The 21,357-nt window shown below is 43.1% G+C and overlaps 1 protein-coding gene across 8 annotated transcripts in view; it reads right to left on the bottom strand.

The window, feature by feature from the left end:
• The window catches only part of LOC128324449 (uncharacterized), a 275,349-nt gene extending 254,937 nt beyond the window's left edge, over window positions 1-20,412 (bottom strand). For 3 of the 8 annotated variants that reach the window (XM_053249016.1, XM_053249015.1, XM_053249024.1), the window contains exons 1-3: window positions 19,910-20,412; window positions 18,946-19,012; window positions 3,930-3,999 (exon numbers count right to left, since the gene is read on the bottom strand). The gene's annotated coding sequence lies outside the window, so the exon portion shown is untranslated. Of the gene's footprint in view, window positions 1-3,929; window positions 4,000-8,790; window positions 8,872-18,945; window positions 19,013-19,909 lie in introns of all 8 variants that reach the window. The other 5 variants (XM_053249019.1, XM_053249018.1, XM_053249017.1 and 2 more) reach the window with 4 other exon arrangements.
• Window positions 20,413-21,357: the final 945 nt, after the last annotated feature.

Here is a 21,357-nt window from a genome sequence, read left to right as displayed (position 1 = left end):
TGCAATTCTACATGCACGTCTAGAAGGAAGTAAACTCCATTAAAGTCAGTGGGATTTGCTTCCAAATAATGAGGCAACCGTTAAATAATCTCTGAAAAATTGTGTTGGGGAAGGGGAGAATAATTGAAAGGTTATTTCGAAAATGTGAGCAGAAAACAATGTAAAAATCCTGTGAGGTAAACCCACAACTATCCCACCTAGCACACAGCACATAGATTGTTCTCAAAGAATCTGATATTAGCCACAACATCCCACAGGACATATGATCTGTTAGTGTATTTAAATCAAAAATGCTAGTAATCCTTCCTCTCCTACTTTATAGAGAATACAGCAAGAAAGAGATAACGACTGATATAATGAGGGACATTACTCAAAGTAATCCTAGTGAAATTAAAAAGAAATGTTAAAGTATTGATAGCTGAGAATGAGGATGGTCTGCAAGTACTAGTAATGAAAGTTGAAGAGCACAGTGAAATGTAAAGAAGACTAAACAAATGGCAATGGGTACAGCAACCAGCCTCAGAAATTATAATGAAGACATTGAAGCGGTGGATAGCTTCTGCCTTTTATGATCAACCCTCAGCAGTAAAGGATCCAGCGGTCCAGAAATACGCTGCAGACTAGCACTTGGTAGGGTTGCAATGAAGGCCTTGGAAAGAATATTTAGATGCCGTGATGTATCTATACCTACAAAGATTAGAACCATTCGGACAATGGTTTTCCCGTGACACTCTATGGATGCGAAAGTTGGACTTTGAAGAAGCAAGATAGAAAAAGCATTGACGCTTTTGAACTTTGGTGCTGGAGAAGACCTTTGAGGATACCATGGATAGCCAGGAAAACAAACAAATGGATCATATAACAAATCAATCCAGAATTTTCATTTGAGGCACAAATGACCAGGCTCAAACTATCATACTTCAGACACGTTTTGCAAAAACCCAGCTCCCTTGAGAAATCCATAACATTGGGGAAAGTTGAAGGAAAGAGAAGAAGATGATCAGCCACAAGGTGGATGGACTCAATTACAGCAGCAATGAATGCACCACTGAGAGACCTTAAAGGCCAAGTTGAAGACAGATCGTCCTGGAGAGAATCTATCTATGTGGTCACTAAGAGTCGACATCAACTTGACGACACTTAATTAATTAATCAATCAATCAATCAATCAATCAAAATGTCCTTTTAATTTCAATGAGACTACTTTGAGTAAGTTATTATCCTATTGCCACCTAATGGAGCAGCGGAGAAATGACTTGAGTAGCAAGCCAGAGGTTGCCGGTTTGCATCTCCACTGGTTAGGGATGTGCATGAACCTTTTTGGAGGACTTTTACAGGCCTCCAAACAGGTTCAAAAACCGGGCGGTTCAGAGTCTTGAAGGCAGGGTTGGACAACTTTAAGGGCGGGGGAGGGTACACTTACCCTCCCTCCACTTTCCCCCCACCGGAACTAGGTTTGTAGAGACTTCATCGGGGTGGCAGCATACCTCCCTGCTGCCCCATTCTCTCCTTGACCGGATGCTGCCACCCCAACAGAGTCTTTACAAACCCAGCACCAGCAGGGGGAAAGCAGAGGGAGGGGTAAGTACACCCTCCTCCACCCTTAAAGTTGTCCCAACACCGCCTTCGAACCAGCCCCTGCCAGTTCCGTGAATATCCCTACCGCTGGTGTGTTTCCCAGACTATGGGAAACACCTACATTGGGCAGCAGCAATATAGGAAGATGCTGAAAGGCATCATCTCATACTGAAGGCAATGGTAAACCCCCTCCTGTATTCTACCAAAGACAACCACAGGGCCTGTGGGCGCCAGGAGTCGAAATCGACTCAACGGCACACCTTACCTTTATTATACAATCAGCCATTATCCATTAAGCGGAGTCCTGAGACTTAAAGGGGAGAAATCTACTTCATCTATGCTCAGAGACTACATCACTTGTGTACAACTTTTAAAATGTACTATGTACTTTCTAGATAGAAGAAAAAGAGACAGACACCAATAAATGTAACCCAAAAAGCTTTAGTTTAAGATGAGAGTTTATGATGCTTTACATTTTCACTCATGCTCTAAAAAGAATTGAAATTGCAAGCTAAGATGCCCATCTTAACTTCCGCGCTATATAAGCTATAAAGACTTTGTAGGGTCTGGGATATGATGATGGCTTCAGAAATGAGGCTCAATGAACCCATGCCTTGCCTTGTTCAGAGATTAATCAGGCAGAAATTCATCAAGGGCATATCTAGGAAGTGACTGGGGAAGTGACCTGTTAAATGTCTTCCTGGATGCATCCCTCACCAGCCCAATGTCCAACTGAAAGTCCAAGGCAAAGTGTGGGTGCCTGGAGCCTCATTTCTAAAGCCATCATTATATACCAGACTGTACAAAGTCTTTACAGCTTATATGGTGCAAAAGTTAAGATGGGCATCTTAACTTGCAATTCCCATTCTTTTTAGAGCACGAGTGAAACTGTAAAGCATCTTAACTCTCATCTTAAACTGAAGGTGTTTGGATTACTGACAAGTTAGATGCATGTGGTGCCATACACAGTATAGTTAGTCAATTCTGCTTCTAATTCCTGATTCAGAATGCATTGTGTGGAAGCATCTTGGGCTGTTTTCCTGCTTCTTACTGGAAAAGCATCGGAAGAAGCCATGGAAAAAATGGTTCCCACACGACTGCACTGCTTATTGTATAAAGTTCCAAGCACTAGAATGCTGAATAATATTTTTAAAGTGATTTAATAACACTGGTTCTCACTTTGAATCTTGACAAAAATCGATACCATGTTTTTAGTTAATTGAAGATTATTTAAAATGTAAGAACAGAATATGAAATTGGTACATTTATGCAATAGAAATTGTTAGCTGTGTAACAATAAAGTACTCTGAGGCATATTTTACATTGCTTCATTAAACCTTGCCCCAGGTGTGCTCTACCACTCGAGGTGAGTATTAATGGACCAATAAAAAAGACCCTGGGGCACCTTACTGCTAAATTGCAATGGCTATGTAAGTTTAAATTAATTTTTTAAAATAGCTTTTAAAAACAATTTCCCCTCATATTTAATATATCTTTCTGCTATTGAAAATCCAGAATAGAAAAATGAAAAGAAATAAGAAAAAAGAGACCCTTTTGTGTCTTTTAGAGATTAATACAATTCAGTATCCTCCTACTTGAGTGTCATGCAATGAATTTCTAACACGCTACATAGCATTCTGTCTCTTATTTAACTATGAGTCCCTTCCAGTATAGTAAAAGGTTTACTATAGCTGCTATTATTGCTCTTAAAAGCAATTATGCAAAATTCTGAAAGCTTTACTTTTTAAAGAGAATTCAGCATTCTTGCACAACTTTAAAAGACAAGCTGTATCAGACCAAAGAAACTTTCTGTTCCTCACAGCAGCCAGCCAGATGCTTCTGGGAAGCTCACAAGCAGGCATGTAGGCAGTAGATTATCCTGCTACTGTTCCCCCTAACAAGTGGTATCCAAAGATATACTGCCTCTGAACATGGAGGTTCCATGTGGCCATCATGTGGAATAGAGCTGGTCTTGTGGTAGCAAGCATGACTTGTCCCCTTAGCTAAGCAAGGTTTGTCCTGGTTGCATATGAATGGGAGATTAGAAGTGTGAGCACTCTAAGATCTTCCCCTCAGGGGGTGGAGCCATTCTGGGAAGAGAAGAAAGTTCCAAGTTCCCTCCGTGGCAGCATCTCCAAGACAGGGCTGAGAAAGATTCCTGCCTGCAACCTTGGAAAAGCCTCTGCCAGTCTGTGTAGACAATACTGAGCTAGATGGATTTATGGTCCAACTCAGTATATGGCAGCTTCCTATGTTCCTATGACTTCTCCCTGGGAATTTGTCTAACCTTTCTCAGTTAAAGCCATCTAAGCTAATGGCCATCATCCTGTCACAACACGTTATATACATACGTTGTGTGAAGAAATACTTTTCTCTGTTGGTGCTGAATCTTCTGCCAGTTTCAGTGGATGTCCCTGAGTTCTAGTATCATGAGAGATGGAAAAAAATGTCTCAATATCATATTTCTCTACACCATGCATTCTTTTATAAGTCTCAGTTATGTGTATGTTCCTGCCACCTATTTTTAGAACCAAAAAGCTGAATACACGGTAGCAAAGTGCTCCAATATAGGGGATGTGCGGACCAGTCCGGCGGTCCAGTCCAGGGGTTTGGGGGCGAACTGAACCACCACGCCCGGTTCTGTCGGACCAGAACCGGACTGCCGGGTCTGGTCCACGAATTTTTTTTTAAAATTACATTCTTTTTAAAGTACCTTTAGCCCCTTCGGGGGGCTTGCTGAGGCCGTGGGTGTGTGTGTGTGTGTGTCCGCACGGGTTCCCTCTTCCCCCCACCGGCCTTCTCCTACAGAGGCCCAAAAGGGCCGAAAATGTTCATTTACCTGGCTGCGGCAGGCCGCGGCAGTGATGAAGAAAGCCGGTGGGGGGAGAGGGAACCTGCGCGGATATCACCACCACCACCCGCAGCTTCAGCAAGCCCCCCGAAGGGGCTAAAGGTACTTAAAAAATAATTTAATTTTTTTAAAAAACAAAAACAAAAAAATTGCGGACCGGTCTGGGAAACGGACCGGACCAGGGGGGTTCGATGGGGGGCCGGAAAGAACCGGGCCAGACATTCTGAAGGGTGCAGAAACAGTTGAAGCAAGAAACAGGTCCCTCTTTGAGACCCATCACACTCTCTCACAACTGACTCCCCCAGCCACTCCAAGACCCCAACCACCAGTATAACAGGAGAACTCAGTACTGCACAGCACCACCCATACCCTAGTCCTTCCCTCTAGTCTCTTGATGTGCAGGAAGTATTGTCTGCTGTTGCACTCTGCACATGCTCAGAGCACTTCTATGGATTCTTGCTTCATAAATTTCAAGGCTGAACTCTGGAGCTGCAACCACATGCTCAGGGACACTTCACAGATCCCATGGCTGAACCAGTTCTGCTGCCCAAACTGGTGATCCAGTGTTGCACTTGCACAGAGGGTGCAATTGGATGTAACTCAAGTGCCAGATAGCATCATCATCATCATCATCATCATCATTATTATTAATTCAGTTTCTATACCGCCCTTCCAAAAATGGCTCAGGCCAGTTTACACAGAGAAATAATAAATAAATAAGATGGCTTCCTGTCCCCAAAGGGCTCACAATCTAAAAAGAAATATAAGATAGACACCAGCAACAGTCACTGGAGGTATTGTGCTGGGGGTGGATAGGGCCAGTTACTCTCCCCCTGCTAAATAAAGAGAATCACCACGTTAAAAGGTGCCTCTTTGCCAAGTTAGCAGGAGTTAGTGCGCGCCAGACAGGGAAGCACAATTTGCAGGCTGTTTAAACTGATGCAATGTTAGGGAAGTCATGGAATTTGGAGAGAAGCCATGGAATTTGAAGCAACAAAATAAAATACAGTACAATTGGATACAAGAGAGGACAGCAGGCAAGACTAAGGCTCTCAGAATGTTTCCTTAAGCTGGGCAGGTGTGCACTCAATCAGTCCTTTGGATGGGAGACCAATAGGTGGGGAAAGGTCCCCCGCTCTCCAAAATAAAGAAGCCATAGTAAAAAGGGTAACCCAACAATAATAGAACACAGGAGGAGAAGCAAATGTGTAAGATAGATAGATAGATAGATGGATGCAAAACTACACCCAGCTACTATTGTGGCTGGGGATGATGGGGGTTGTAGTACAGCAACATCTGGAGTTCCACAGGTTGGCAATCCCTGACATAGAGTGATGGAACAGTATTATTAGATAGTAATGTGAAACCTTTGGTATAATCCCTTAATCCTCATCACCAACCAAAACTAAATCTATACAACTGAATCAAATGCATATTCTTCTCCGGTTTCCCCTTTCCCCTCCTCTTCTCTGGTTTCCTCTTTACTCCCCTCCCTTGTGCTAGATTCTTTTATTTTTATTTTTTGTGCTAGATTCTTTGTAACTCTTTGGGTTGGGTAGGCGACTAGAGCGCAAGTGGAGGAGAACTCAGATTGAATCTGACAGGATTCAGCATGTGACCCATTTGAAGGCTTATGCGGTGGCAGTGCGTGCAGCAAGAAAGAGATTCTGGTCTGTGCACATTGTGGCTGCAGGTTCACGCTCGGCGGAGCTATCCCGGGTTGTGAGGAGTTTGGTGTCTGCTCCTTCTACTTCCAATCAGTCCCCAGAGTTGCTCTGCTGTGATGCCTTTAATGGGTTCTTTGCGAATAAGATCTCCTGTATTCGGGCTGACTTGGACTCCACTATTTCTGCAAGGTCTATGGAGGAGGTGTCCAGCAACCCCTCTCGCAGTATTAGATTGGATCAGTTTCAATCTGTGACTCCTGAAGATGTGGACAAGCTGCTTGGGGCGGTGCAGCCTACCACCTGTTCTCTGGATCCTTGCCCGACTTGGCTGCTTCTATCTAGCAGGGAGATTGTTGGAGGTGACCTAGTTAATATCATAAATGCATCGCTGAGGGAGGGTAGGGTGCCCCCCTGCCTGAAGGAGGCAATGGTTACACCACTCTTAAAGAAGCCTTCCCTGGACCCCTTAGCGATGGACAGCTACAGGCCAATCTTCAATCTCCCTTGGTTGGGAAAGGTGATCGAGAGGGTGGTGGCCGACCAGCTCCAGGCAGTCTTGGAGGAAACTGATTATCTAGACCCATTTCAAACTGGCTTTAGAGCTGGCTATGGGGTTGAGACAGCCTTGGTCGGCCTGACGGATGACCTTTACCAGGGAATCGATAGAGGGAGTGTGACTCTGCTGGTTCTTCTGGATCTCTCGGCGGCGTTCTATACCATTGACCATGGTATCCTTCTGGATCGCCTGGGGGAGTTGGGGTTAGGGGGCACTGCTTTGCAGTGGTTCCATTCCTATCTCTCAGGTAGATTCCAGATGGTGGAGTTTGGTGACAGTTGCTCCTCAAAACAGGAGCTGTTATATGGAGTCCCTCAGGGCTCCATTCTGTCACCAATGCTTTTTAACATCTACATGAAACCGCTGGGTGAGGTCATCAGGAGGTTTGGTGCTGGGTGTTATCAGTATGCTGATGACACCCAAATCTACTTCTCCTTTTCATTCCCAGGAAATAGCACTCATTCTCTAAATGCCTGCCTACAGGCAGTAATGGGCTGAACAAATTGAAGCTGAATCCAAGCAAGACGGAGGTGCTCATTGTGGGTGCTCAGAATCTGAGGGGTGAGTTAGATCTCCCTGTGCTGGATGGGGTTACACTCCCCCAGAAGGAGCAGGTGCGTAGCTTGGGAGTACTCCTGGACCCAGGCCTCACCCTGGTATCTCAGGTGGAGGCCATGGCCAGGAGTGCTTTCTAACAGCTCCGGCTGATTCGTCAGCTGCGCCCATTCCTCGAAGAGGATGACCTCAAAACAGTGGTGCATCAGCTGGTAACCTCCCGGCTTGACTATTGCAATGCGCTCTACGTGGGGCTGCCTTTGTATGTAGTCCGGAAACTTCAGTTAGTTCAGAATGCAGCAGCCAGATTGGTTTCTGGGGCAACCCAGAGAGACCATATGATGCCTGTTTTGAAACAGTTACATTGGCTGCCAATATGTTTCTGGGCAAAATACAAAGTGCTAGTTATTACTTTTAAAGCACTGAACAGCTTGGGTCCAAGATATCTTAGAGAGCGCCTTCTTTTACATGATCCCCACCGCACGTTAAGGTCATCTGGGGAGGTCCGTCTCCAGTTACCACCGGTTCGTTTGGTGGCGACTCAGAGGCGGGCCTTCTCTGTAGCTGCTCCTGGGCTGTGGAATGCACTCCCAGCAGAAATTCATAATCTTAATTCTTTGCTGACCTTCAAGAGAGCCCTTAAAACCCATCTGTTTGGCCTGGCCTTTCAGAGTTTTTAATTAGTTTTAACTGTTTTAATGTTAACCTGGTTTTCAGGGTTTTAATTGTTTTGATTGTTTAATTGTTTTTTAAGATGTTTTTAAATTGGTGTTTATATTTGTATTTCTGTTTTAATTGTTTTTAATGATTTCTGTTTTTTAACTGTAAACCGCCCTGAGCCAGCTCGGAAGGGCGGTATAAAAATAGAATAAATAAATAAATATAAATAAAGAGCTGTCATCTTGTCTGTTATTCTGTAAAACACCATGGACATTAATGTGCATCAATTGGCAATTATAAGAAGAAGCAGCCCACTCTGGAGTATGTTTACTCAGAAGAATCTAGTGAGACTTAACGGTACTCCTAACTCAGCCTGCACAGCATTAAAGCCTTAAGGGGTCAAAAGAGAAAGAACCCTGGGTGGAATGAAACTACCTACACGCCTCTGGCCAATGGCGAATCGCCTGTTTCAAATGCTCAGCCAGTTCCAAAAGCCCCAGCAAAAACGGACTAACCATGTCTTCTGAGGGGGGAAGCGTTCGGAGGCCCCCTGCCAGGCAGCAGAGGACCGGGCCAGATCCCCGTGGCCCAGTCCTAAGAGCACCACTGGTGACAGCATGACACAATGGAGGTAGATTGGGCATGCTCATGGTACGCTAATATCCCTGATCACACCGAAGGAGGGCCAATCAGACAGCACCAACCAAGATAAAATATACTCTGGTTGCTCAAGTACTAAACAGAATGAATGCAGCATGAAGCCAAACAAGAAAACAATACCCTTTTTTGTAGTAAGAGAACTTCCTGGAGCTTCCTTATTCAAGTCGGGGGTGGGGGACTATCAAGTTTGTGAATGAATTTCCAGTTGTGACACCTCCAGCTCCAATTATCCCTTTAAATGTGTCTGTTTAAAATAACCCTACCCTATGATCTGAGGTGCAAGTGTATCAGAATGAAATATGCCAACACTTGTGATGTTTTTCTTCTTCTTTTACTGCCATATCCTATAAAGAGATATCCAAGAGCAGTATTTCTATTGCAACCACTTGAATTCACATTAGATTTATCTCATCCTATAAAAGCACAATTCATTAAACAGTCTGATAAAACTGGTCTGTTTAAACTAAGACAACTTTATCACAGTCATTTCAATTATTTAAGAGTGCTTTTTAAAAAAATAAGTGCTTAACACTTTCTTTTGACAAGTATGCTTTTCAGTTGGTATTTTAAAGAATGAGGAACCCTCAACCCATGAATACTGTATATCCCTAACAAGTCACCACTATCAATTAGAGTTTTCAAAAACACATATTTTTTTTGCTAGTTCCAGCCCTCCTACTTGATAAGTCTGATATTAAGTTCAGATAGAGCCCAATTAAAACATATTTGGGGGGTGGGGGGGAATAGATGTATTTCACAATAATTGTAACTTAATATTAAAGAACCATGAAATTGATTAAGAATCATTTCCTCAACAATAATTAGGGGATTACTATAAGGATGGGTGGAACTGCCCATTTTCAAAGTGAGTTTTAGCAGGGAGCAGAATGAAATCATTTCACTTCACCGAATTATGGATTGCAAAAGCCAAAATAGGTTCTGAAAGTTCACCCTGGGGATACGGAGAGAGACGTAGCATGGCAGGGCCATTAGGCACATGCAAGGTAGCTGTATTTGTATTGCCATTTTGTTATACTGAATACTTTTCATCCTGGCATGCAAAGGTCTGTGTGATGCCATCAGCAGTTACCACTACTCTCTTGCTATATCACGGGGCCATCAAGATGCAAGGCAGGGGTCTAATGTAGCTCTCCCCACCACACCATGAAGTACCAGATGTCTGCCTTGCATCCCCAAGGGTTCCAGTGTGGGGGATAATAACACTTTCTCTGCCCTGCATCAAAGGCCCCCACTTATTTCCAGAGTGCAGACCCAGAATTCACCAGAAAACATCAGATCCTGGGAGCACTCTAGAAATGATTCTGCTCCCACTGGAAACTGTGATTCTAGCTTAGTTTCAATGGGCACAAAACTCCGCTCAATCCTCAACTGGAGTGCAACTACATGCGGTCTCCATTCACTTTAACTCTGGCTAAACACACACATACACAAGGAAAGGAAGCTGAAATGCCCCTTTTATTGTGAGAATATATGGAGCATAGGATCCAGGAAACGGATCAGGTGTACCTGAAACTACAGGGTGACCAATCAAAAAAGGAAGATCAAAGGCAGATAATCCTCATCTTGGATGGTTCTTCAGACAGGTGTTGAGTGATTGAAGATTTGAGATAATCTTGTAAGAGTCCCCTGTGGAAAGGAATCTGCTCCAAACTGCTCCTTGTGGGGACTTGTTGCACTGCTGCAACATTGGAGTTTCCAAGCCATCTGCTGGCCCTGCTCTGTGAGGTCTGTTACTGGCTCCCCTGCAGACAGGAAGAATAGTAAGATGCTTCCTGTCTGAAGCCACCTTTGCCTTAATATCAAGGTTCTCCTGATCTGGTGTAGTTGTCTCAGCATCTCTCCTGTCTGATTGGTTTGACTCTTGGCTTACTTTTGGATTCCTGATTACCTGCCTGATCCTCTGACTCCTGACTACTTAGCGGGCTTGACCCTTGGCTTGCTTTTGACTCCTGTCTCCTGTGTGATCATCTGGCTCCTGGTGGCTACTTGGCTCTGACCCTTGCTGTGTTCTCGATTTCTGGCTCCTGCCTGCCTGCCCGGCTTCACTTCTGGCAAGCTCCTAAATCTCCCAGTCCTGGTTTGGGGCTTGTGCCCCCTAGTGACTGTTGCCCATGGCTCAGCTGCCTGACAAATATGGAAGAACCTGTAATCCTTGAAATATGCAATAACAGTGAAGTAATGTACAAAAGCTACGGTAGAGCCACTGCAGCATAGTAGCTAAGAAACATGCAGTACAATCCTGTGCATGTATACTCAGAAGCAAGTCCCACTATGCTCAATGGGGCTTAATCCCACCCAGTTTACAGGATTGCAGTGTAAATTATGAACCAGGAAGTATCTGGTTCACATCTTGCTTCAGTCATGCCTCACAACCACTACCCATCAGCAATGTGGGGATCATAATACTGCCCTGCCTTACAGAGCAGGGCCAGCAGAGGGCTTGGAAACGCCTATGATGCAGCAGTGCAGCAAGGGTCACTGGGATAATACAGGGGTTTTCGACCTTGCGTCCCTAACAACTGGCTGCACTGTGGCTGGGCATGATGGGAGCTGTAGTCAACAACAGCTAGGGAACCAAAGTTGGGAACCCCTTGTTGGAAAGTTAAAGGACTTTGTGCTGTCTCTTGTCTCAGACAGTGGAGGACAGAATAGTGAGTCAGGGCCAGAGGGTCAAGACATTGGTCATCCCTTCTCCACTGCTCTGATGCTATCCCTTTGATGTGTAGATTGCTAATCTCAGGGGATTCAAACTTCCTTCCTTCTTCTCTCTCTCGCTACCTGCCCACCTAACTTGCAACATGGCAAGTTCCTCTCCCTGCACCAGATGTGCAGAGAGGATGCAGAATCCATTTGCATCCAGCTAGCTAGATAGATTAGAGATCCTAAATCCTCACTTTCCTATTTAGAATGGAGTTCCTTAATAAATGCCTTTTATATTGATTTGAAACTATGAATTGGCTCCAAGTTACTTTACTCTCAGCACATACGCATGCCTAACTAATCTACCGCTGTGTTGTGCCTCTGTGCACTCTGCTATATTGAGAAAGGGATTCTCTCACCACAGAGAATTTCCAACACCCCTAATGTATATAAAATGTTTTGGGTACTCTAAAGTAAAGTAAAGTAAAGTAAAGTGTGCTGTCAAGTTGGGGTCAACTCCTGGTGCCCACAGAAACATGTGGTTGTCTTTGGTAGAATACAGGAGGGGTTTACCATTGCCTCCTCCCACGCAGTACAAGATGATGCCTTTCAGCATCTTCCTATATCATTGCTGCCCGAAACAGGTTTTTCCCATAGTATGGTGTTTCCCATAGGTGTTTCCCATAGTCTGGGAAACATAACAGAGGGGTTTCGAACCAGCAGGCTCTGGCTTGCTAGTTAAGTCATTTCCCTGCTGTGCCGTTAAGTAGCTGTGTGGGTACTCTAAAGTGCTAATTAAATGCTAAAAATCACTACACATTTTTATACACACACACACACACCCCTAAACATTTAATTGAAACTTTAGAACCCATATTTTTCTTACAAAATCACAGAAGAATTGAGGCAACCAATATGACAAAAGAGGCAGAAACACTTCCCACATTTAGGGGAACATGCAGTACATAGTTTGAAGTTCTACTTGTAAAACCATTGCATCCAATGGCGGAGCGGGACCACTAGTGGCCTGTGTGCAGCGGCGGCAACCCCACTGACCCCGCCCCCACGTCTGACATCAGACGCTGGGGCTAGCCACGCCCCCACATCTGACATCAGACATGGGGGCGTGGTCTGGCTGAACGGAGCCTTGAGGCTCCTGACAGCCCCCCGCGTCTGATGCCAGATGCGGGGAGGCTAGTTTAGCTCCCAAGCAGGGGCCGCGCGGCCCCTTCAGGAGCTACTTAGGCTGGCATTGCATTTGCTGCGTGCAACCAGGAGCAGCTCTTCCCTGCCTCTGGGAGCTAAACTAGCCTCCCTGCGTCTGATGTCAGACGCGGGCAGCATGTCAGGGCCACGAGATGCAGCCCCTGATTGGTCAGCGGCCCGGGTTCTTTGAACCTGTTGGCCCAATGGTGGCTCCACCCCTGTTTTGTACTCCAGATGATGCTGAACTACAACTCCCGTCATCCCCAACTATAATTTATTGTAGCCGAGGATGATGGGAGTTGTAGTTCAGCAATATCTGGAGTACCACAGGTTGGGAATCCCTGACCTAAATGAATATTCATAAAGATATATATTTTATCTTCCACTGTGACCACATTCTCACTCAGAATCACAGAGCTATTTCCCAACTTTAATATACATTTTGGCCCTATCACTAAAGGCACAATTGAAAAGAGTTCCTTACCTGCACCAAAAGGTTTTAGCAGGTAAGAAAATAAATTGAAGATTGGAACCTTTTCACTGCGAAATACTAATTTCCTTGTAAAATGTGATAGAAATGTGTTGACAATGAACTATGCATCTCAGTTTTTATTTAGACCACTTGTACTTTCTGAGCACCTGAAAGCTACAATATCCCTAGGAGTTGAGGCACAGCAGTGAAAATCAAACTATGTTCCAGGAAACCTGAGCTTCCTTGGAAGCTTATCAAGGAATGAGAAGATAATAATAGCAGACAAGCTTCCCTGGAAGACAGCTTTGCCTTACCACTACCAACTTTCCCTTGAAATGTGCAGTCACAGGGGGAATACTAATTCTGTTCTAAGCCACACTCTCAGTTCACACAGGGCAACAGTGCAGCCCAAGAGACCTGGCCTGTGCCCCACAAACTGAGTATGGTCCCTGGAATATGACCCAGGATCCTCTGCAAAACACTGGGTTTCCATATGCCTGCAATGGAAACCCAGTGTTTTGCAGAGGATCCATTGCAGGCATATGGAAACCCATTTCCATTTCCATTTCCATTGCAGGCATATGGAAATTTCCATTGCAGGCATATGGAAACCCAGTGTTTTGCAGAGGATCCTGGGTTCCTTGGCAAATGAATCCATTCAGAAAAGGTTCCCTGAAAATAGAAATCAATAAAAAATCCCCTCTCTCACAACATTAGAACCAGGGATCATCCCATGAAACTGGTTGCCAGGAAGCTTAGAAGCTTAGGACCAATAAAAGGAAATACTTTTTCATACTGCACATGATTAACCTATGGAATTCTCTGCTACAAGATGTGGTGATGGCCACTAACTTGGATGGCTTTTGAAACAGCTTAGACAAATTCAAGAGTCTATCAATGGTTACTAGTCCTGGTAGCTATAGGCTACTGCCTATATATATATATATATATATATATATATATATATATATATACACACACATACATATATATATATATGCGCTTCTGAATACTTGTTGCAGGGGAGCAACAGCTGAAGAAGGGGCATGCCTTCATCTCTTGGCTGTGGGCTTCCCAAAGGCATCTGGGAAGGCCACTGTGGGAAACAGGATGCTGGATTAGAGAGGTCTTGGGCCTGATCGAGCAAGGCTCCTTATGCAAAGTTTGAAACCCACTGGGGCCAGAGCTTACTTGCTTTGAGCAAGAACAGCAGAGCCCGAGTCATTCCCACCCCCCCAATGCTTTACTCTGGAACCCACTTCTCAGTGTGAGCATCAGATTGCCCAATACTATTTTCAGCCCAGAAAGAAGATGTATAAATAGAGCTAACTAGGAAGAAAGCCTATTCATGCACAGTTGTTTATGCATACCTTTTGTGTGCCATCAGTGAGTGATATACAGCCTTTGAAAAAGAAATGGATTTATTGTAATGGCAGTCTGGGCCACTTGTGTGGCATAAATATACATACTGCTAAATATACAGCACACATGTACAAACATATATATAAGCAGTAAGTCTTAGTTATACAAGAACGGAAGGGAAGACAATGCCTTCTGGCTTAACAGGGAAAATGTAATTTCTATAATGAATGGCTTGTATCCTTAATACCTTAGACCCAAGCAGATGTGCAGAAGTTTTGTAAAAGAAACTGGGACAGTGGCAATATCATTAACAAGAGAATGGACCCCAAACAAATGAATGCGATATAGTCAAGCATTCACAAAAGACACACAATTGTTGCTTTTGAAAAGAGACACACCATTTTCAATGCTCATCAGTAGCCCAAAAAAGAAAAAGAAAAGCTTACAACAAAACAGCCATTAGTTTTTATTGATGATAACGAGATATGCTTCCGTTAGTAATCCTAAGCCTGCCCTGCAATGCTAATGTTTATTATTACTCTTTGTAGCTTTAGGCTGCTGAAAGCCTCGTATGTCTTAGCCCTTATATCATCATTTTAAAAAGATTAATCTTTAGACAATGATCTCCAAATACCATTAATCTTGGTCTTGGACTTGTTTGTTGTTCTTGAGCAGTAATCATGAGAGTGTCAAAAAAAGAAACCCCATTCACACACAACAGCCTGCCCCACAGGAGATAGAGACAAAAGGCCCCCTTCAGCACTGACTTACAAGTTGGTTACTTGGGATGCCATAGCAAAGTGGGTGGGGAAATGGCATCAAGGAAGACCACCCTCTCAATGAATTGGAAAGTTTAGCTACAGAGGCAGCCGGGAAGATCAGAGCAAGGTCACAGTGAGGTGGATCCACACTGCGTGTGACAGGCATGATTAATACATGTACACCCATGCCTCACAAAGCAAACACACAAAGTATATACTTGGACCTTCAGACACTTGTCTACATGGTCTGGGAATCCTTACTGGTTTCCCAGATTTTAGGTGTCCCTACACAAGTGTCCAAACCCAGATATGTCATCTTCACATTAGTGTTTGCTGCAGGAAATACCAGTGTGCAGGCAGCAATTGTGTTCTGCCATGTTCGGAGTCACCCTAGGGCTGAACTGATACTTCAGTTCAGCCTGGAATCAACTGCTACATGGCTGGGGTGAGATTCAATGCCTTTGACACTCACTCATCACATGACACATTATGGGATATCTGGAGGCCAGGAGTCCTTTCCCAAGCCTTCCAGCTGCTGCACTGCTCACTGCATTGGTGCTCTTCTGCAAGTACAATGCAGTGAGCAGGGCTTCAGCCCAGATCGTGTGAGGGGAGGCAGGAGTGATCATGCCTCCCCTCCGCCGTCCTTCCCCGGCTAAGAGAAAAGAGGCTGTGTGCATGACCTCACTGTGTCCTACAGTGCCCTTTTAATGACGTAAGAAGAGGGAAAATGCTTGGCCAGATTACTGATAAATTCACTGGTTCTGAAGCGGAATGCGTAAACTACCTGTTGGCGGATGCGATTCCTTATGTCTTTACCAAGTGGCCATATTTACCTTGCTCTCTTTTACATTCAGAAAGAGAATTGTATCTGCTAAACCTTCTAGACATCTGGCTAAGATGTAGTTTTAGGATTAGCCCTATACTGTTTACAGTATCTATTAGAATTGTAACTACAGTTAGGCACTTATGATTGTTATAATTTTATCTGCATTTTATCTGCATTTTATTAATTAGTTGTTTGTTTTTTCTAATTTTTATTATTTTCTGCATTATGATTTATGTTTTTAGGCTATTTTGTGTTATGGCCAGTGGTTAGAACAATAAACTTATTCTGATTCTGCTTCCCATGTGACCTGACCTCCCCATCAGATCGCACATAAGATTGCCATCTCCCCCGGATTGCCAGGTAGTACCTGGATTTTAAGTAAATCACCCGGATTGCTTAGCCTGCCCAGATTCCCCCAGATTCTCAGCCTGCTTTCTTTTTTTAAGATAAGCTCTAGCCCTTGTAGAAGTAAAGTTATGAAGCAACACTTGCGGTCTCTGTTCTGCTCAACTGCTGGATTTCGAGATAAAGCACAGGAGGCTGGCTGGGAGAGGTTCATAATAAGAAATCCCTTGAGGAATGTTGCCTTTGTTTTTTTATCAGCAAAGGATCTATATTGGGCAATTGAGAGGATAGCTTGATTTTGATGTAAATCATTGCTTACCAGCCTGTGTATAATAATGTTTCAGGTCTTGGGCTTTATAATGCAAACCATTCTGTGAATGCTTACTTAGGAGAAATTAGTATCCTTGGTTTCAATCAGATCTTCTCTCAAGTAAGAGTGTACAGAAATGCAGCCTTAACTGAAAAGCTGTTCTATTTTTTGTTCTATTGCTGCTATTAATATATCAAACTTAGTGTAGTCTTCATTTATTTTCTATAGATATTATTTTGGTTTTGTGTGTTTTAATTTTGCTTTAAGCCATCATGAATTCTCCCTGCCCCCTGCTCTTTTTAAAGCCTATAGTCATTTGGGTGTTACATGTAATGTATTTATCTCAGGATGTTAATGGTGACAGTGACAAGGCTTAAGCATGAAAGCATTAATCCCTAGTTCCAGTTTTTTTAAGGTCAATTGTAGAATTTAGTGGCAATGAAAATGCACTCAGAGTCAGCACTGCTCCTTAACATAAGCTTTAATTATTTTCATTTTCACCAATAAACAAATTAGCATATTTAAACAATAAATAGCATATTTATTCACCAATAAATAGCATAGTTACGTATTGGAAAATAGAGTGGAATGGTAGTCTACAGTTAGTGAAGAATCCATAACAGCACTACACACAGCAGACCATGTTAAAAACTGAATTTCTATATTAGAAAGTGTTGGGATTTAAATTCTGGGTTTTTAATGCTCAGGAAAATGGTCAGGTAAAGAGATCTTTCCCAACTATTGTTGGTAGATACCTAGAGCAAATACAAGTCATGTAACTAGAAAGTGCATCAGCTAATTTGCCTAATTTGCTTTTCTTTTCCTTTGTTTTCTTTTCTCTTTATTTCTTTTTCTTTCTTTTTTCTTTCTTCTTCTTTTTTATTTTAAAACTTTATATAAAAGTGTTTCATTCTTGGGAGTGTCTTGGACTGTAATGTTTGTTCTTTAAAATAATGTTAAAAATAAAAATAAAAATAAAAATAAAAATTTGCCTAATTTGCATAATATGTTAATTATTCACAAGCTGGTTTACATAATATGCAAATAAAAGTACCTGGATTTGAAGAGCGTGAATATGGCAACCCTAATTGCACAGGAAAAGTCAAGAAACTGTGGGAATGACTGGATGCTCAGTAAATTCTCGCCTTACACTTATTCGTAAACTCTTTTCAAAGCAATTTTTATGGTCATCTGGAAAAGCCCAGACAGTGCCCTTATTTTTGTTCAGTATGTAGCATCAATTCTGAGCAAGCAAACAAAAATGGCTGGGAAGCAAAGCAACACAATTTTAACACAAAGGCCTGCTTAAAATAGGCCAACTTAAAAATAGGCCAGACTGCAATTCTCTAGCAAGAGCTTGTGCGGTTTTGTACCGTCAAATGTTACCATCCTAGAGTGTCTAGGAAAGTGATTTAGTCTCCGTATTTCTAACATGAGACAGAGCAATTAAAAGTTGTGCTGCTTAATCTATATAGATAGAACTCAATCCAGTGTGTGAGCTCATAAATCTCACTGCAGCCAAGCAGATTTACAAGCTCATAAGTAGTTCCTGGACTGAACGGGATTGGCAGAGCTCTGTGTCATCCTAGGGTTCCACTGCATTTTCCATGATGTGACAAGACACATCTTTAAATGGTTCAGATGTAATTTTTTGGTTCTATCTATCTGTAAATTTTAAAGCATATGTTTAAGCTGACATTAAAAACTGATTAATGCCTAACATATTTTAACACATGCATTATAATGTGATAGAAATGTCCCCGGAAAGTGTTTTCAATGGCCTTTGAAAGAAAAGGCCTGTGGATCTGAATAAGATTCCTCTGATATTTCATCTCAGCATGGTTCAGACTATAAGCATGGGCTCACACTCTCACCCCATAAACTTTGATAGGGCAGACTGAATCAATATGCTAGGCATACTACAGAATACAGACCTATTCAGATGGATGTAGAGAGTACAGCCATCTGTAGCTTTTCAGTTACGCATATTTGACACATTTGGGAAATCTAAAAAAGAGATGTATGGTCCACACCCCAATGCATCCCCTTCTCTATCCATAATGAAAGTAAACCCCAAACACCCCAGCTATGTATACATTCTCTTGATCACAATATTTGTTCATCTTTCAAAGACGTTGTTTTAAAATTCTGATTCTGTGTGTCTCCTTGTTGAGGCAGAAAGGCCAAATAAATATATAATTATTATTTTTGTAATATAGTTGGATCCTGAGGTTGAACATTATAGAAGTGAAGATGAGAGGAACTAAAGCCCATATCCACTCAAGTTGGAAGGTACTGTTTGTATGTATGTTATCCTACTTGCAAATGCTAAAGCAAGCTTTTTCCTGCAAAGGCTGCATTTAAGGCCTTAGTTCTAAGCTGTCTAGAAGCTCAGTTATAGCAAAGCTTTTCTTAATTACCTTACAAAATAGCCAAGGCCCTGTAAAGAACTACTTGCCGTGAAAGACTTACTAGATTTCAAGAGCTGAGTTCAACCCTTTATACATTCTTGTATGCTGCACTCCAATGTCCCCACAGGCTGGAAAAAGCAGAAGCAACAGCAAGCTTTAGGTTAGGCTATTAAGTCCTAAAGAGTCTGCATATGCATTCCTTCTTGCATTATTTCCCATTCCATCTTTTATTTATACTATTAATTTTTTACAAAATTGAATATCCGCAAGACCTCTATCAGAACTTAATTAAATCCCAATACAAATTTTAATGCAATAATAATACAATACAAATAATACAACAATAATTCAGTAGCAGATCAGCAGAATGTCAAGCTATCAACACCAGTATATAGACAACAAAACAGTCAAAAACCCTCAAAGGCTGAGAGGAGCAACTCTAGAACAACTTGAGGGCAAAGGGTAGCAAAGCCTATTATTAAGGGAGTGAGGATTTTGCTAAGCACTGAGGCTATTCACACACGCATGCAAAACTGGGCTAACGGAGCCTAGCCCGGTTTTGCACATGCCTGTGAACTGCCAGGATCGGCCCAATCCCGGTGGCACTGTGGCAGCAAACCTACATAACTAGCCACCCTTAAAACGAGGTTAAGGGAGCGAGTGCTCCCTTAACCTTGTTTCCCTGGTCCTGTATCAGCCATGGTTACTAGCAGCCACAGCTGGCATACTCAGTGGGGAGGGGGGTGGGTCCCAATAATGCACCACGCACTCACGCAGTGCATTATCAGAGCTGGGGGGGGGGCGGAGTGCTCCAGCACCCTGAGCCTTGGAGCTACCGGCAGGAGCCGGTGCTAGTCTGGGTGGGCGATCTGCCTGCCCAAGGAGGAAGAACTGCTCATCTGTGGGGAAGGTACATTTAACCAACCTTCCCCGCAGCCCTTCCACTAGACCTTCTCGCTGCTCATGAGAAAAGGCTCATTAAATACTGACAGAGGGAAGGTAATTAACATGGATCGTTTATTTACCTTATTCATGAAGCTTGCTTGACATTTTCAAACATTCAGAAAATGGGCCAGATTCTTCTTAGAAAATGTTGTCTTTTTGGATTAGGCCAACCCTTCCAGTCTACTTTCAGGCTAGTTTTCTCTTCCGGTGCAAGACCATGTGACAGGAAAGACTGGTGTCAGGAGAAAAGTCAGCACGAGGCCTGCTGCAATCTGAGTGGAATCTAGTTCCTGGCCAGAAAGAAAGCCCCGTGGGTGGGCCCGGCTGGCTCCTGGGGGGCTGAAGGAGTCCCCTGCTTACCTGGCTGCACTGGCCTTTGGTGCTTGTTCTGGGGTAGAAGAGTGAGTGCATGAGGCTTATAAAATAATTAATCCAAGCTCTAGTACCATAATATACTGTGACTGTACTGCCTTATACTTTGCTGTAAAGTTCCAGTTTGGTGAATGAAGGTGTCATGAGCGCTCAGAGGAAGGCAGCCATTATAGGCTTCCTGTTATTGTGTAACAGGAAGAGACAAGTTCAACAAGAGGTACAGGCAGGAAGAAGGAAGTGCCACCTACTGGCTGGTCATAGTACAACACATTTTCACACAAGAGGAGCGGGAAATATTGGGGGGGGGGCACCCACTGCTCCTTGGAGTCATCCCTGCCCACTGAAAGCATACTGCTGTGGCCATAAACCTAACGCGCAGCAGGGAAGAAACTGGACAACCTGCCGTAGATCTACAATGCTGATATCACCACTGAAAAGCCCTACCTGGTATTTTGTAGGCATAATTATGCCATCAGATCCACTGAGACCTGATACACATGCTATGATGTCTAGAAAATGGGCACAATTTTAAATTGCTCTGTAGAGTTGGCTGTCAACACAAGATGAGTCATTAATGTGGCAGCAACTCACCATGTCTTTTGTTCATGGCACAACAGTTTGTTTGTTTGTTTGTTTGTTTGTTTGTTTGTTTGTTTTTGGTTATTGGCTGCAGCATGAGGAAACTGCCACTGCCAATTCCAGCTGGTGAATCACTGCACATGCACTGATCAGTTGTCAGGACGATAATTGCCATGTGGAGTGATTTGAAGCCATGTGAAGCCAAGTCCATGTGGCAACATGTATACACAATGATGTGTATACTTGCACCAAGAGGAGTGAGTGTGGGGATGTCAAACAGACAGAAAAGGCTGTATTGACCATATCTGCAAAAATTGCTAGAAAGCAGTCATGATCAATTGTGGCTTTTAAAAAAAAATGGGGAAGGGAGAGGCACTCCTCCTTTCACTCCCTAAAGAAGCACACGTGCATTTCGAATACTGTACGTTAAAGAGATTTAAGTGGTCTAATCATGTTAACAACTAAACCCAGGCTAATATAAAGTAAACTAATGCAGGCCGTTTGCCTAGTACTTTTAGAAAATAGCACAGTAATAGATATCCATAATAATCTGATTCTCACTACAGCAGGGCCTAAT

Source organism: Hemicordylus capensis, chromosome 4 (genome assembly GCF_027244095.1).
Source record: "Hemicordylus capensis ecotype Gifberg chromosome 4, rHemCap1.1.pri, whole genome shotgun sequence".
Lineage (NCBI taxonomy): Eukaryota > Metazoa > Chordata > Lepidosauria > Squamata > Cordylidae > Hemicordylus > Hemicordylus capensis.
The sequence above is the reverse complement of the archived record's forward strand: the minus strand, read 5'-3'. Positions and strand labels throughout refer to the sequence as shown.